Source organism: Acanthochromis polyacanthus, chromosome 22 (genome assembly GCF_021347895.1).
Source record: "Acanthochromis polyacanthus isolate Apoly-LR-REF ecotype Palm Island chromosome 22, KAUST_Apoly_ChrSc, whole genome shotgun sequence".
Taxonomy (NCBI): domain Eukaryota; kingdom Metazoa; phylum Chordata; class Actinopteri; family Pomacentridae; genus Acanthochromis; species Acanthochromis polyacanthus.
Window position 1 is genome coordinate 25,503,836 of NC_067134.1, and position 18,792 is coordinate 25,522,627.

Here is an 18,792-nt window from a genome sequence, read left to right on the forward strand (position 1 = left end):
TTTGACACCCCTACACTAAGAGTGAAGATGCTTAAAGTAATTTTGACAATGAAGAGGATAAAAATGTGTTTTTTTTCCCCACATATAATGGATCATGGTTTTATTATTGTGAGCCCACCAGGAGCTAGAAACCAGGAACAGATGACCATCTTCAAGAAATTAATTTGCATCTCAGTACCGTCAATTTTGTCATCATATTTCGGGATGTAACACAACTACCGTGTGAGATTCACCGACATAAACCGACACTGCGTTTTGCGGTGCCACGTGAGGGAGAAATGAGGACTTTCCAGCGCACACTTTGTGTTTTCGTCGAGCTGAATCTCTGACAGATTTGTAATCATCGCTCCATTGTGTCTCCAGGAACATAATCCGCCCGTCTAAAATGAGCACCGCAGACAGCCGTGTCTCTCCTTACAGCTGCAGCAGTTAAGTCTCTTCACCTGCACAAAACTGGGCCAGGCACCAAAGCGGCTCTGCAGTTCGGAAAAGAGCCGACTGGAATAATTCACCGTGATGAAAAAAAAGACTCAACTTTCTGCATCACATCCACTGAGACACAATAGCACCTTTTATTTTTACAGTGCGCTAAGACAGAGGCTCCCATTGTGAGGGAAAAACACATTATTACTGCTTTTAATCTCCAAGAAATATTAAGCAGAAATTTGAGTGTTGTCCTCTTGAACTGCAGCTCCAAAACATATTCTGCTGCACTCCATAAATACACTGACAGCAAAAACAGTTGCACCCGTACATTATTTAACCGTTCCAACTGCGTATCTGTGTTTAGTTCAAGCCACAAACTAGCAGTACACCAAAAACTGGGGCTGAAAAGGCTCGCTTTGCCATTAAATATGCACTGCAGCCTACTTTCCCTCCTCAGATCTTTTAACTACACTCTCGGCTGTAATCATGAAAGTTGTCCCGGCTCTTGTCTTGTAGAAAGCAGGCGATACTTAAGCATGTAGTGAAACCTCAAGTAAGGGACAACGTGAAGGCTTGGAAAGCAGCCTGGTCTCGTCTCGTCGCGTTGCCGGCTCGTTGGATCCTGAGCCAAGAGCCACAAGGTTCACCGCACATCAGCGTGTCACTAATGACTCCGCAATTGAGCCGCCTGCCAAAAAGACACGGAGAAGTGGAGGAACACCTGTAAAGAGGAGCGTGAAAATGTGAAGTGGTTGGAGAAAAGATCTGGGAGGATTTATGAGAAGCTATAAAATACTCCTCAGTGACTGATGTCATATGAAGCGCTTGGAAACACTGAGGTCATTCTTTGTTTTCCCTGCGTCCTCTGCCAAAGTCTGGAAGTCCCACTTTTTCACAAGGCTCGGCCTCGATGCATCGCTCAGCGTTCACTGTACAGAGCGATGCTGGCAGGCTGCTCCGTTTGTCTTTTCACATCAGGGTTCATGTAGGACACCGAAGGAATCTCGAGTTTCAGTCGGTGACCTACAACGCAGAGAGAATCCAGCCAGGGAAAACAGCCGTGCTCGCTGCGCGAGAAGTGGATTGACACATTTTTTGTGAGAGAATCCCTTGACAGTTTCTCAAACCTGCGAGCTTAATCCCGCAAAATAGCTGTGTGTGTGTGTGTGTGTGTGTGTGTGTGTGTGTGTGTGTGTGTGTGTGTGTGTGTGTGTGTGTGTGTGTGTGTGTGACTGCCTCTCGCCAAATCTCATTGACTAATACCCTGGCAGCTCTGCGAGGGAGAGCGAGCCTCAGTTCAGTTTCTGGGTTAAGTTGGTGGCTGAGTAGCTTGATAATCTCTCTCTGCTCTGCTGATCTTCACTATGATTCCTGATTATTTTGGCCCAACTGCCACATGGGCATTTGCCATCAGAGTTTGACACCCTGACCTCTTTTGGAGCCACAGAAAGGGTCACTGGGATGTTCAGCCATCTTAAACCCCCCCCCCTCACCGATTGCTGCTGTTGGTGATTCCCGTCCAGAGAGTATCCCAACAAAATGACGCAAATGAGAAGTGAGATTTCTGTCTTTAAGCTGATCGGACTGTGCTAATGATGGTTAGAGTTCAACATGTTGATTTCTTTTGTTAAAGGACAGGTATCTGGAACTGAATGTTGCATTACTTTATATTAAAAAAATGAGACAAAATATTGCAAAAATGAGACACAAAAGGACAAAAAAATGAGACAAACAACACAACATGAATAAAACGAGACAAAAAACTAGCCACAAGTTAGAAAGCGGCAAAAAAATGGACAAATGGCACAAACGAGACAAACAGTGACAAAAGCAGGAAACAAACAGCTAAAAAACAAACAACACAAGCGACACAAAAAAGCACAACCTAAAAAACGCTACACAAAACAATGAATAAAGCAAAACGGTGACAAAACAAGACAAAACAACATAAGCGAACAACAAAAAGCAAACGCAAAACGACAAAAGTGAGAAACAAAATGACTAAAAATGAGACAATCGACACAAAACAAAAAACTAGACAAAGGTTAGAAAGCGACAAAAAAATGGACAAATGGCACAAGCGCGACAAAAACACAAACCAAAAAAAAAAAAATACTACACAAGGCAACGAATAAAGCAAAACAAACGGACAGAAACAAGACAAAAAAGACACAAAGGAAACAGAAAACGACAAAAACATGAGCTATATGACAAAAGACAACAGAAACAAGACAAAATATTACAGAAACAAGATGCAAAAGAACAATGAGCAATCCAGTATTTTACCTTATGATCAAAACAACTTGCCAGGAAATTATTTAAAATTTATAGTTTTACAGATGTACAGTTTCCAGTTTATGTCTTCTCTGTAATTTTTCCACTTTACTTTTCGACCGGTTTTGGCCCACGGGCTGCATGTTTGACACAGACTACAAGAGGTCCAAACGTGGACCAACACAGAAGGCATTTCATTGTGTAACTCTGTATGCGTGTGTTGCTTTACCAATAAACCCCACGGCACCTCGCCAGGCAGTGGGACCTCCATCAGATCTCACTGGCCATCGTGGGAACATTCCTGACACAGCGTTATTCCATAATTCCCACCATGTGTGGTTTTTCCAGAGCTGAGCGCTGACACTGAGGAGAGGTGATCAGCTCCTTGTAATTGCAACCAGACCTTACAGTATATGAGCGCAAACGGCTAAAGGAGGCTGCGCAAGGTCAGTTCAATAACGTCTTTACCGCGGTTTGAAGCTCATAAAGAGAGCAGGTTGTGTTTCTGGTGTCGCATCAATCGCATCACACGTCTGAAAAGGGCTTTAGTCGGAAGAGCAGCCATGTCAGTATCCTACTTGTGAGATGTAGAATTTCTGATTGACATACAGTACAGGCAGGTGATTTTTAGGTGTGAAACTGGACGACTGTTGAAGGGATTTTTGCATTGACCCAGTGTAGAGGTCAGGCCGTGCACTATGCAGGAATGGAAGCTTCTCAGAGTTGCACTTGACTTGACACAAAAGCAACACACTGATCAATACTAATGCAGTCTCCCAGCGAGGGTCAGCTTTGCAGGGAACCATCAATCAGCCGCCTGATGCTTCATCCTGGTGCCCTTACAAGAAGTCTTAGGGCCACTGCTAAGGACTCGTCTTGTTCTGGAAGTAGATTAAGGTGCTGTTGGGTGATTTCAATCGATGCGTCTCCCACGGTTGAACCATTGATTTACAGATTGTTGGGGAATCTGAGATCTGAGGTCACGTAATGGTTTGTTTTAGCAAACACAATGCAGCCATATGTCACATTTCCAGATAATGTCCCGTCACGCCGCGCAAGAATGAGCTGAATGCGTCTTTAATCACTGATCTGTACTCTCTCTGTGGCGTCACGGTGACATGCTGTCTGTGCCTTTTTGCGCTGTTGTGATTCATAGCAGGCTTTTCTCTGTGTTTATAGGTTAGCATATGGTTGTATTTTATTGCGATCTGACATTACAGAGGAAGAATGGACACATGTATGGTATTTTAAGGCTATTGTTTGTCATGTTGTTGCACTGGATTGTGTGCTACTGTAAGTTCTTCCTGCTATTTTGTCAACAGAGCCGATGCACCCAAGTTCAAAATGACGGTTTGTCTGTATACATATACGCACCGAAAGCCCAGATATACAACTTTTTGCTCTTTATATATCAAAAAACAAATCAGAATAAATATGTCAACTTAAACCCGCATCATGTCTGAATGCACACCTTGTTCACTTTTCTGTAAAAGTTGCGTTGTGAATCTTTTTGGATCGAACCTGAAGACATTTTGGAATCGCACTCAAGTCTGAAATGCACCCTGTCATGTTGACAAAAAGACACACAAAAGCAACAAGCTGTGGGAAGGGATTTGAGCAAGATTCCTTCCACAATTCAGACACATTTGTCATCTATTTTGCTGTACTTTTTCAAATGAAATGTCCATAAAAATATAATTTTAGCTCCATAAAAACAGACGCTAACAGCTTAGGTTAATGATATTAATAATATTAAAACTTATTGTAATTTTTTTTCCTTCGTGCCTCCCGTTGCTTGTAGGAGTCTTTCCTCTGAGTTAAATGTTGCATCAAACAGCAGCAGGATGCATATGAGTAGCTGGATGGTTGCGTGCATTTACACACAGTAGCTTCATTAAATAGATTTTTATTATAAATGATTCCAGACATGGAGATAGCAATGATCTGGTGATGAGCCACACTGTTTACTTTTTATCTGTCGCATACAAATTTGCAGTTTATCATTTGTTAGATCATTTGGTTGCATCTAGAGCTCCATTACAGCCCTCAGGATAGTTTTATTTTACTGTTATTAAGGCAGTTAGAGTATAGTCACATATTGTAAGAATTTTCATAGTTTAGGAAGTTATAAATAAATAAACAAGGCTGTTCTTCTACTCATGTTTCCTGTCTCTCTCTCACTGTCCTATCTTAAAAAAAAAAGGAAAAAATGCCCAAAAAATAATACTAAACAAACAAAAGAATTAGTCTTTTGTTTATTAGTGTGTTATAATTATGTGTTGTACGTCACTTTTGCCTTTTACTCTTGCATGAATGACAAATATGACATAACTTTCTCCATTACTGTGCCATGTCTGAATGAAGCACATTAACAGGAAGGAAACTACGCCTGAATGACAGAATGCCGTCACTTTAACGACCCGATGAAGCAGCAGCGTTACACATCACATGTCTGAAAAGGGATAATTACTCAGCGTTCATAATTACAACTGTTCGGTGTGTGTGTCACGCTGAAGTCACAGATTGTGGACTTGCAGCACCTCCTGCACTGTACACATGTATTTAGCTCTGTCTGCTCGCTCGTTCGCCGTGCTTTCCCCCTCCAACAATCCTGCCTTTATTTCCTGCTCTGACATCATCATCGCTCTGCCCTGCCCTCCTTCCCACTTCCTGCCCTGACAGGAAATGAGCCGCCCCAAAGGATTGCTGTTAATGGAGGAAGCGTGGGAGGACAAGGACACACCTGTGTCCACCACACTGGACCCTGTGTTTCCCCTCGGTCTGTTGTTGAAGTGGGGCGCTGATGTAGGCCACAAAAAAAAAAAGGTCTGGTGAAGCTCAGTGTTGACAGTAATACACACAGGACACCTTTTGGGGCAGTTGTGTGTTTTTGTAGTGCCCTCAGCTTAAATTCAAGGGAAGTTTTGTTTCCAGAGCGTGTTGGCCTGCTTATTTTAATGCACAAAGCTGCTGTTAATGTACCTGAGCGTTTGTACCTCTTATATCTGTTGTCCAGTCCTGTAATGATGCTATGGGACATGATGCTGTGTTTCCACTGAGTGTTTTTATGAACATTTTGAAGTAAGATGTAGGAAAACCACAGCTGAACACAGGAATGCTGATGATTATCTGGTAGTTGATTATTTACGCTACAGTTTGAAAGTTTGGGGTCTCTTAGAAATGTCCTTATTTTTAAACGAAAAGCATTTTTATTCAATAAAGATAACATTAAATGAATGATAAATCCAGTTTAGACATTGTTAATGTGGTAAATGACTGTTCTAGCTGGACAAGTTTAATGGAATATCTCCATAGGGGTACAGAGGAACATTTCCAGCAACCATCACTGCTGTGTTCTAATGCTACATTATGTTAGCTAATTGGCTAATTGATGATTAGAAAACCCTTGTGCAGTTATGTTAGATAAAAGAGTGAGTTTTCATGGAGACGCCAAACTTTTGAACGATAGTGTATCTGTTAACCACTAAGGCAGGAGATGAAGGACATGCACGTCAGAAAATCAATTTTACATTAGATTTCACGTTGCTGCTTTTAATACTACATTTCACTACAACTACAGCCAATGCTTTTGTTGACAAGCAGAGAACATTGTGAGCGTTTAGCTAGCAGTGGGCCACCATGACAAAGACCGTGGCAGTTAATAGCTTCTGGCCAGAGCATGTGTACTAAATGTGAACTGAATCTACCAGGATGGTGTTTCTATCCTCAGATGGTTGATGAAATCAGGCCGCCAGAATAGCAGAAATGGCTTAACAGCATATGGCAGTATGTCTACTGTACTTCATTTGCTTTATAATGGTTATTTGATTATTGTTTGTCACAGCTGAATGTCAGTTTAAAATGGCAAAAGTTTCCTTGATGTGGTTTTTGGGTGGTGGAAACATCTTTTTTAAATTAGTTCTGACACGGCGAACATCTAACTCGTGTAACTGATCAGCTAATTCTGCTCTTTTCTTTGTCTCCAGACAGCATGAAACATGGCTAATACCAGCTGTTAATAAAGAACAAATGCAACTTGCTCTATTGAAAATTTCTAAAGATTTTTTTTTTGCAGTTGCCGAACAAACATGAAGTTTTTTCTGCCTGAAACGCAACCTTCTGATGACACTACGTGGCCTAGTTAATGGAAACAAACCTATTTTTCTTTCTTTTCTTTTTTTTTTTTAGCAACATTTCAAAACTTTGACCATTATATGAAAACAAGGCTGCTGAAACAGAAATGTGTGGACTTGTTGCCTCCTTCTTCTTGCCTCTTGATCATAGCTTGGTCATGTTTCTCTGTGCATGTGTTGTTTTCAGCAGTGGAGCAGCTGCCTGCAGGCCTCTGCGCTGTTGTGACTGAAGCAACTGTGTTGGCTGCAGCTGCACAGACCCATGTGCTGCTGCCACACCTGCTCAATGGCCTTGTGTTGACTGAGTGATATCACACGTTAGCTGTGTGCAAATTACAACACAGAGATGGCGGGCTGTTGGGGAAAGGGTGGAGTGAACTGGAACTGGAGCAGGCGATTTAAAAAAAAATAAATAAATCAAGTCACACATGTAAAGATGACGTGCAAACACACACAAGCTTTCTCCTTGTTACGACAGATCCGTTTGCTGTGAAAACACACCCTCACACGGACACGCTGCTGCTTTTTTTTTTTGCCAGGAGAAGCGCCACATGCTGTGACTGAACAACAGTTGGCGTGTAGAAAAAAACTGAGGAACAGCTGAGACCAGCAGGAGTAGCTTCCTCATAGTTAGCCACAACATCAGCTGCCCACCGCTCACACAAGGAGTAAATACACACCATGACCAACACTGGAAAAATGCCCCTCTCAAAACAAGAAAAAAACTTATTTCAAGGAGCTTTTACTTTGAAATAAGTGAAAAATCTGTCAATAGAACAAGTGAAAAATGGCTTGGTGAGATTTCTTGAAATAAGATATGATGTTTAGAATATTGAGATCTTAAAATTAGCTGGAAAACTTGTTTTAAGTTATATTTTACCAGGACTGTCAAGCTTAGGTGTCTTAAAATAAGCCAGATATGCTAAAAAAAAAGCAGTTTTTCACTCAAACATAGATTGTTGCTTTCATGTAACCTCTTAATTTGAAATGTGTTAACCCTCCTGTTGTCCTCATTTACAGACACCAAACAATATTGTTTCCTTGTCTGAAAAAAATCAGTAAAAAAATTTGCCAAATTTCTGAAAATTTGCAAAACCTTCAGAAAGAAAATTCCAATAATTCCTTAAAAGTTTCCCTTGAAAGTTTTATTTAAAAAAAACAAATTCCCAAATTTGGCAAGAAAATTCTAGTAAATATTTACAAAAAATGAGCAAAAATCTTTCAAAAAAAGTCCTAAAAATACCTAAAATGATTACATATATATCAGTAAAACTTCTACTTTTTTCTTTAAGAACATTCACAAAAAATCTACCAAAATCCAGTGAATTTTGATTTTTTTTTGTGAATGGTCTGAAGAAACATTTTTAACTTTTTTTTTCCACCAAAAAATGCTCAAAGATTTCCCAAAAAATGTTGAAAATGTGGACATCAGAAGTTTCACTGTGAAAATATTTTATTTTTCCACATTTTCAAACTTTAAAACGGGTCAATTTTGACCTGCAGGACGACACGAGGGTTCAACTTATTTTAAGTTTTCTTGTAAAATTCAACTCGCAACAAGATAATTTCTAGATTTTTTTTGACTTAACAAGATATTTAAGATGCGTTGTCTTAAAATAAGCGCTACCATCTTGCTGAAATGTCACCTGTTAAGTGAATTTATCTTAAATCGAGTGGGATGAGACATTTTGGCTAAAAATAAGACAAACAGACTTGGTAAGATGCTGAGTTTTTCCAGTGAACTCGTAGCGGTGATATTTCTCAACCAACTCAGCGTGTTTTAACCTGACGCGACGGAATTTTCTCTTATTGCGAGACTGTGATTCAGCATGTAGATTGTTTTAGGTAAAAAGTGCCCCAGTGTGAGTCAGCGCTGTTGTGCGAGTCGATGATTCACTGAAATGTTTAAAGCTGATTATTAACACCTAGCGGGTGAGTCACAGTCGATGCACACGTAGGACAAGGTTGAGTTTCTCCTCTGACTCATGTCGTGGTGTCGGTTCGGATGCTCATTAGATCGGCTGCATGTGTGTGTTGTCATGACACGAAGAAGGCCTCTGCAGCTGAAATGTCACATTGTTAATCTCGCCGGGGATGATGAAGAAAGTTCACAACGGAGAGGAGAAGTGCGCTTGATTGCTTTCAGAGCTTTGCGTAAGTGTCTTTCTGTGCCGTGCTCAGTTAAGTCTCTCGCTCAAGCACTCTCCACACTTAATCCTTTGCATTCTTGTGACAGTGAAATCAGCCCGCTCTGCTCCAGCTGCCGCCTGCAGAGACTCTCAGGCGATCCATAAGTTTGAGATTTCACTGACTAATGGCTTTCTATGAGGTGAACAAAGCAGGGGCTGTTTTGCTCACTCAGACATTAAATCCGGTCTGATAGATTTTGTCCTTCTTTTTCTCTTATTTCCAGAGGGATAAAAGCCCAGCGACGGAGCGGACCGGTGGTTTGGTCTGACCTTTAACCTCACTCGGAAGACGTCACAGCCACTTCAGAGGTACGAGTTCCTGTAAAGCGGAGTGAGTAAATGGTGCCGCTGCAACTTTGTGTGGGTAATAAATTCAAAGCAGAGGGAAAAAAAAGAGAAAAACTGCCAGTAAGCCTCGCAAAACTGTCTGTGCACAAATGTTCCAGAGATTGTTGTTTTGACTCGAGTTGCTGGTGCAGCAGGGAAGTTATATTTAAGGTGGGCTCAAATGCCAGTTTTATTGCCGTGCCTCTGACATACATGTCAGGCGCCATGTGTTCAAACCTGTTGTGCATTTTTTTAGTAAGTGGAATCCCCTGTTGACAGTGTTGGATGCATGTTTGTGTTGTTTGCTGTGGAAAGAGGCAAAACCAGAGGCTTCCCCCCCCCCTCCTCTAAACCCCTCAAATCAGAAGGCCTTGTAAATCAAAGCCAAATGAAAGAGAAGTCAAACCTCTGAGGATCTTGTCAGGGGAGAGTCTTCCTCGCCGAAGGAGATAATTCTTGACTTAAGTGGAACCATGTGAGTTCAAGCTGTCGCTGTGGTCTGTAGAAAGAGATGCTCCTTACAGTCAGCCTTTGTTCTCTCACCATCGCAAGTCTGTGTTGAATTTGCAATCCGGAGTTGAAAAGTTAGAACTAGACGGCAACACACGTCAGCACTTACATGTATATTTTTTATTCTTTATGGAAGAAAACAACAAAGTGTGCAAGATAAATAACTCCATAAATAAGAAGACGTACCGCCTGGTATTTTCCATCATATTTTAGTTTTGTTTATGGAAATAGTCGATGGAAAACTTGCTAATTCAGTCTCCGTTTGGTTCCAGATGAAATGCAGATAAGTTGGATGCAGGCATGAAAGATTGCTCACCTCTGATGCTGTTATTGATACAGGAGTTTATTTATTTATTTTGTCACGGTCACGTTGTGTCGACATTATCATGGAGAAATCGTACCTTTTATAATTACCAGCTCTGATAGTGTCGGTCATATTGTTTTCATATTGTGAGTCTGTGTGTGTCAGCCTGGGAAAATGTAGTTCTGGACACCTAAAGTACTTTTGCAGTTGTTTATATGTCAGATTTTGTTCAGATAATAGAATAGCAACCATGCAAGATGCAGTTACAAAACTTTACAGGTGATCAAAATAAAGGCCGAGTTTGAAGATGGGTGTAGTCTGACCCATGAAACGGTATGGAGAAGTGTCTTATAACTGTACAAAAATGGGCCAATCAAGTTAGTTTGGCTTAGAATAAATATTAAATTTGTCTGAATGTTAATGAATGTGAATAAACAAGACTGCACAGGTGCTGTTTAACTCCTTGACTTAACTTTAGCCAACTAATTTTCGGTCTCGATTCACAAAACACCAGAAAAATACAACTCAAACAATAATGTAATATAATTTATTCCATATGCTCATGATAAATAATGTAAGTACAAGTAGTATAGATGCTGTTGCTCTTTCTTGTTGATGTTTTTAGCAGTAGATTTAGTAAAATGTTGAGCAGGTTTTGGTGTTAATTTATTTTGCAGGCTACAGTACTGACAGCTGCACTGTTCTTGCAATTATTTGGCAACATGCATTGTAAGAATACATGCTAATAATTGGATTTTAAAACAGTTTATTTTCATGATAAACATGGTGTAAAACATCTCATCTAAATGTATGAATTTTTAAATAAATATGCCATTAGTGGCTGGTGTTGCTGCTCATATTATAAACCTGGAAATGCAGGTCTGGTCAAATTAAACATGAAAATGTGCAACAGGGAGGAAAATGTGACTGAACAAAGGCCCGGAGTCACACTGGACTATTTGCATCTTGGGAAAACGAACTTGTGATGTGTAAATAGGCCAGCCGAGGGGTGTTAAACTGGGATCCAAGCAGAGATGGAGCCCGGAACTTAAAGGAGGAAGCTTGCTCTTCTGGACTCGAACTGTTCCAGGAAGAAGGGAGGTTTGTGTGTGTCAGCGTCATGAGTTTCAGGGCAGAAACACCCGCTAATGTTGACGCTCAGCTGTCAGTATCGTTCAGTATGTCCACAACACACCACACACACGAGGCCTCGGTCAACGTGCGGCTCTTCAGCGACGTGGTTGACATGGCAACCGTTTCATTCATGCATCGGGCGTTCTTAAAACAGACCGTCCTTGAAGTGGCCCCTCCTCCTCGTCCTGAAGTCATGTGAGTTGGAGACCTTTGGGAAATGGAAAAAAATACCGAACTGGCACAACAGGAATGCTGGAGGTGGCGTGTGTGAGGAAACAGACAGAAAATTTTGGCGTCTGTCTGATGAGATGCACAAATACAGACCAGCTGCAGGGGTCATGGACAGACGAGCAGAGCATGGGAGAGATGGAAGCGTAGTGAAGACTTTCCCAGTATGTGTCTTCCTTTGTTGCAGAACCAGTGTTTCATCATGAGCTAGCGGTCCGTGTGTAGGTTCTGGCATGTTTTGTTTTCCCTGACAGCTAGCAGATGTAAATCTACTGTTCAGCTCGACCAAGCAACCGAAGTACGACGAAATAAACCGATGTTTTGGCACCGTAAAGACGATTTGATTACGTGAATTTTACTGAGAAAAGCCTGTGGCGTGCTTGCATTTTCACCGCCAGGAATTATTTGCTGCTCTTTTCTCAAACACATCCCCAGAATATATTAAAAAAAGGTTTAAACTTGTTCCGTTGCGTGCTGCAGACTGACTGTCAGATGATGTTACACACCTTTGAAGTAAAAGTGGTTTCGCTTCAGAAGTGGATTTTGTGCAGACGAGACAGGAGTTGGCTTTCACACTTTTACCGGGAGAGTAGAGGGAGAACAGTCAATGTTAGCAAAATTATAGACTCAATTTAATGAATTATTTGTCATTTTTAAAATCAATCGATCCATTTCATCCCACCTATCCAAGCCACATTGATTTAATTAATTACATAATAATGTGTTTTGTTGTATTCTGTTGAGCAGTGCAGAGAGAAATATGATATTATATTAAGAAATAATAAGCCATATTCCCGCTACTAGTTTTCTAGTATGTTGCCTGGTGTGATTGTTTTATCATTTCAGAAGTATTAAAAAGTCTTAAATTTTCTTTGCACGGTAGCACTTCCTGCTAAATTGTGTTTTCATCATCGCAATATGGACATGAGCAATAAATGCATCGCAGTAAACTGCCGGAAATGTGATGAAAAAGAGAAATAATTTTCATGTACAAAGGCAAAAAATTCAGATGGAGCCCCAGCTGTCCGTCAGCTAACCCCATGTAGTCGCCCTATTAAGTTTAGAACAAAATATTTTGCAGCAAGCAATAGAAATTAACTTTTATATTTCTAGCAGTTATCATGTCTGATTTTAAATTAATGTCCTGATTATGTGGTAGGGTGTTGATGTGCGGTTTGTTCAATAAAAGCATGTTGTTTGGGGTCTACAGCAACAGCGTACCTGGAAACCTGCTGATAGATTTGAAAAGCATGCAAAAAGTGTGTAAAAATCATCAAAACTATGCAATTTATCAGACCCAGAAACAGTCAGAATTTCTACTTTTGTAGCAGTCCTTGAACTACCCATCTGTGACTTGCCATTCCACTGGAAAACTAAACCAAATGTCTTCTTAAAAATTTGATATTGCATCAGAATCGCCTCATTCTAAATGACTAATTTAAAAAAAAAAGTTTGGTTGAACTGCAGGCTGTGCTTAAACGGAACAGATACAGTTTGGAGACAAATTGATAGTGTAATTAAATTTAAAAAATCTTTTAGTATTGGTAACACTTGGGGAACTTGGAAAAATGTTGTACCAATTAATTCCAGTATATTTTTTCAATGTTAGTTAAATAAATCATGAAGAAATTCAACTTTATTTTTTTTGGCATGTAGCCATTTTCTATTGCACAAAGGACATTTTAAGTTCTTTCTACTATTAGTTATGGTTGTGCTCTTTCCATAAAGGTGCAGGACTTGAAAAATGATCCCAGAGTGAGTAAAAATGTCAGAGATTAGACAATTAAAGCACAAAAACATGCACATTTCAGTATTTGTTTATTAATTGCAACTCATATTGATCGGTATCATAGTATGTTTTCCTCATTTAATGCAGGCCTATTGTGAAGCCTGCAGTAACCCTGATTTCAGGTGATGGATTCACAATACGACCATTTTTATATCTGACCAAGCACAAAACAAAAGCTTGTATTACTGTGCAGAGGCTTGACTCCGCAGCATTGCAGTTCTTTTTTACTTAATATTTCACCGCATCTCTCATCTTTTTGAAGCGGCGCCTGTTTTTAAATGTCTGGCTAATCATTCGTAGCGGTTGGCCCGTGTTGTCTGTCTGCTGCAGTGCTGCATCATGTTTAGAAGTGGGCGTGGGCGTGGGCGAGCCCACTGCAGCAGCACCACCTGAACCCCTGCATGTGTAACCTGATCTCTGGAGGCAATGGACAAGACTATCGATTTCACATTTGGACCGGAGCCCAGGAGGGAAGCTGACACATCCTCAGTGGGTGGAAGGAGAAGAGAGGAACACACACACACACACACACACACACACACACACACACACACACACACACACACACACACACACACACACACACACACACACACACACACACACACACACAGTCAGCTGCTTTACTCAGCACACATCGCCTGTTTTTCTTTCTTTTATCATCAAGTGTTGAGACGTTACGGAAATCTGTCAGCTGAATTCTCCGCGGTTAAAGGGACAAGCAACAAGCCAAGCTCCCGATGCGATAGCCAGCGTGTTAACACAGAGACGTGCATGTGTGTTGCCATGGCGATGACCGCTCGGATAGATGCAGGGCAGGAGAAGTTTGGCTCGCTGCGATGTTGGCGAAGCTGTCGAGTGCTCACACCTACCACCCACCAGTGTGACGGTGCATCTTCGCACTCCCTCCATCTGTCTGCCTCCGACATCCTCCTCATCTTTTCTCCTCTCCAGCTACCCCTCCCTCCTAATTGGCTGGAGTGACTCACTGTGTCACGCTGCGCTCGAATGAACCCGAATGCGTTCTGCCCTGCTCGCAGGCTGTTCCTCATGCTTGACTAATGACACTGGAGCCGTTGTTTTGGCCATCAGTCCCTCCCCTTTTATTCACAACCTAATGGCCAGCTCCATTATTGTAGCCATCCATCATTCTCTCTCCTCTCTTGTTACCCACGTCCTGTCTTTTCACCTCCATCAGTCCTTCCACTCCACGCTCTCTTTCATGTGACATATGCCACTTTTTATCCATGCTTTGTTTGTGAATTCTGTCGAGTGGAGTCGTCTCGTTGCCGTGACACATAAACTACATGTTTGCGGTGAAGGAGGTGGTGTAGCTGTTATCTTATCTTGGTATTTTTTCCTGTACATGTCTCAGAGTGCTGACTAATCTCCCCCACAGCAGCCTGTAGTGCTGCTCCATTCATTCTCAGCCATGCTTGCAGCCGCTGGCATGATGTAAATATTGTTTGTGGCTTTTTTTATCACGTGAAGAATCAGCAATGTTATCACGCATGGGTATGAGTTCAGTGTAGCCTCCTTCAACAACATTTCCAACAGGAACTTTGCACTGCCTCAAAACTATTCAGATTACAGGGTAATTTGCGACCAAGCCGCTGTAATTTGACATTGACTCTAACAATAAGGTGCTTTTTCTTCTTCAAATGTTTGGCAGTAGAGGAAAACATTCCAGAACTGGAGGACATTTGGACGTCCAAATTTTTGGAAAATAGACCTTCTCTTTTACAGTTTTCTGCTGCATATTCATCATTAATAGGTAATAAACTGTCAAAGGCTTGATTGGCTCAGCGTACACATCAATGGTACCATTTTTATTCTGTGTTTTGTTTGCTGTTTGCTAACCCTACTATAATCACAGCAACAGGGTTGCTAATCCATGCTAATGTGATCTTTTTCTCAGCAGTAGAAGCTAGATATTTAGCTAGCTGTTACTGCTGACCAAGAGGACAAAATTACTGATAGAAAAAAAAGAATTAGTCTGATCCTGATAATATGAGGTAGAGAGCCAAAGCTTTGCTCTACCCATTATATAGGAAAAGTGATGATGTTGATGACAAAACGAGACACAAAACGACAAAAACTAGACACAAAATGGCAAAAACAAGTCACAAAATGACAAAAGCGGGTCCTGAAATGACAAAAATGAGACGCAAAATGACAAAAAACAAGACGCAAAATGACAGAAACAAGACAGAAAATGACAAAAACAAGACATAGAACGACAAATATGTCATCAACAGTGTTATGCTAACAAGTTGTGGGACGCACGTTCCATGTTTAATAATAATTATTTAACATATGTTGATTAAAAATGTTCCCACAATTACAAGAGACATCAATGTAAAAAAATAACACCAAAAAAATGAGTAATAAATTTAATTTTAAGTGTTTCACTTTGGTCATCAGGGGGTGAATAAGACAAAAATGGCATTTTAGAGGGAACTCCAGACTAATTTGGTATTTTAAACAATATTTTCAAGCATTGTTTTTCTTCTATTTTTTTTCAGATTTGGTTTCAGGATGAGCAAATTTACACAACAGCTGCATGTTTTAGTATTTTGTACATGGATTATGTGAAATTTGCTGAATGGGACATAAAAAGTCCTAATTTTGGAATGACACACAAACCTCTATGTACTATTTTGAAACAAAGTGCACTGGCAAAAAGCACATAAACATTTCTTGTCAACATTTCCATCCATACTCTTTGTTCCTCATTTAAACCTGTGATCATTCTGTCACAGACTTTTTCCTTCAACCTTTAAAGCTGCATCCACCCTACTTTCCTCATTCATCGAACACACACAGAGAGTTGTGTCACTTTGTTGAGTCAGACATCAGTGGCTACTACAGGTCAGCCGAGGTTGACAAACCAACCGCACCTAGTTGGGTTTTGGACGGTCGCCCAACCAGCCGCTCCCTTGTTCAAAGAGTTCTTTTACTGGCTCCGCTAGCTCTTGGCCGGTTTCCTCGTCCTACTTTTGGCTTGCATAATATCCGTTTGACGCAGTGATGTTGGTTTTCTTTTCCTGGTGTAACATCTGCGTATGAAGGGAGTTGACCAGGGAAAAAACGGCAACGCAAGGGAAGAAAAGAGGAGCGGAAATGAGCGAATAACCGCCGTCTGTGCTGCAGACATGAGTGAAGAAATTATTACATGCTCGCACGTTTACAATGAGATCGTATCCGTTTTATATCTCAAAGGCGGTGAAACAGAGCGTTTGAGAACGGCACGCTTTTGTTGTGGGACAAAAGCCGTCTTTTTACTGTCTCGCCACATCAAGATTAAAAGAAATGCATATTGGCTTGAAGCAGCCACAGGATGTCATTGGGATATCTTGGCACTTGCCATTTCAGTGTGTGTTTTACGGCTTCAGTATACGGGCCATGCAGGCTGTGAAGGCTGTCAGACACTTGTATGTGTCAGAGGTGAGTCACAGTTTGTCAGGCTGGAAGCACAGTTCACAGCAGATGATGGACACACAGGAGAAAACGTGAATTAGAATGGAATAGATATGCTTTGTTAATTTCAAAGGGGAAATTTGTTTCCTATAGAAGAAAGACTGCAGTTCCCACCACCATAAATACAGATAAATAAGTAAAAATGTGCAGGAAAAAAAACAATCAGAATAATATAAAAAGCAAAATGTCTAATGTACAAATGTTAAAGTGTTTTGTAGTGCAAATAATGTCCAAGTGTGCAAGAGTATACAAAAATGTATGTATGCTGCATGTCTTCCCTCAACTCTTCTCCCCATTTGCTATCTCTCCTATCCAATAAAGCCTAGAAAAGGCCAAAAAAAAAGAAAGTGAAAAAATATTTGCAAGTCCTACTCTGATTAGCCTGAGAAAGATATTTCACCATCGTCAATGTATCTACAACAATATGGAGACGACTTGCTCCTGTGTATACCGTGTTTTATCTTCCTTTCAGTCTCTTATTTGTTTCCTTAATTGTCTCCTCTCTGTTCCGCACAGCCTGCAGTTCAGCCAAATAATGCCTAAACTATCATCACATGACTTTTTGAGTCACTCATGGCTAAATTAGACATTTAGTATTAAGGAATTTTGATGAAATACCGCAATTTTAAGCTTTGATTTGGTTCATTTTCGTGATGCAACTGCTTGTCACGCATCATTAGCATGTCAAGGACTGTAAGAAAGTTGAAGATTCTTTCTGTTTTTAGATAAAATGTGTAATTTTGGCGATCTTTCTGTGTAAAGATGGCATGCCTGCCTACTTCCTGCTGTTTGCTTTTATTTTTTCTTCTTCGGCCACACAGGTCTCATGATGTATTGTTGATAATTGTCTTGTAAGTCATAGAATATTGCAGAATCGTGACACTTATTGTGAGTTACTCTCACCCATAGTCTTTCTACACACGTGGACAAAATTGTTGGTACCCCTCAGTTAAAGAAGGAAAAACCCACAATTCTCACTGAAATCACTTGAAACTCACAAAAGTAACAATAAATAAAAATTTATTGAAAATTCAATAATCAAAATCAGCCATCACTTTTGAATTGTTGATTAACATAATTATTTAAAAAAACAAACTAATGAAATAGGGCTGGACAAAAATGATGGTACCCATAACTTAATATTTTGTTGCACAACCTTTTGAGGCAATCACTGCAATTAAACGATTTCTGTATTTGTCAATGAGCGTTCTGCAGCTGTCAACAGGTATTTTGGCCCACTCCTCATGAGCAAACAGCTCCAGTTGTCTCAGGTTTGATGGGTGTCTTCTCCAAATGGCATGTTTCAGCTCCTTCCACATATGTTCAATGGGATTCAGATCTGGGCTCATAGAAGGCCACTTTAGAATAGTCCAACGCTTTTCTCTCAGCCATTCTTGGGTGTTTTTGGCTGTGTGTTTTGGATCGTTGTCCTGTTGGAAGACCCATGACCTGCGACTAGGGCTGAGTACCGAACTTCGGTTCTTTAATGGCACCGACCGAAATGTTTCGGTACTAATGAGTATCGAAATAAGCCTCGTCTTTCGGTTCCATGTTCCGGTACTTATCACGTGATTATGATAAAGCAAACCTGTGATTGGCTGTAACATTACACGTGATTGCGGCAAGCCGGAAAAAAGCATGCTGCCCGTTCACAGACAGGTTTCACGTAAAGTACATTGAATTTACTGCAGTTGTTTAGCATGTCGTCGAAGTGGGAAAAGATGCCTCTGAGGTCTAAAACGTGGCTCTACTTTTGTAAAATGGACGCTGTAACAGGAGAACCTGTCTGCGGCTCTGCTCAGCACAATAACCACGGCAGTTCGGCCAATGCAGACAAAGTCTTTTATTCACCACACCGTCTCAATGTAAATAAAACAGTCTCTCTTCCTTGCCCGGCGCTACACCGGACCTCGTCCGGTAAACAGTCTCAACGTCCGCCGGTTCTCCTCCGGTAAACCGTCTCAGCGTCAGCCGGATCTCCACAGGATCTCGTTCGAT

At 40.8% G+C, this 18,792-nt stretch overlaps 1 protein-coding gene across 2 annotated transcripts in view; it reads left to right on the forward strand.

Annotated features, from left to right (window-relative positions):
* Positions 1-18,792, forward strand: part of raph1b (Ras association (RalGDS/AF-6) and pleckstrin homology domains 1b) — a 60,072-nt gene that overhangs the window by 9,758 nt on the left and 31,522 nt on the right. For both annotated transcript variants that reach the window (XM_051943064.1, XM_051943066.1), the window contains exon 2: positions 9,247-9,331. The gene's annotated coding sequence lies outside the window, so the exon portion shown is untranslated. The remainder of the gene's footprint in view (positions 1-9,246; positions 9,332-18,792) is intronic.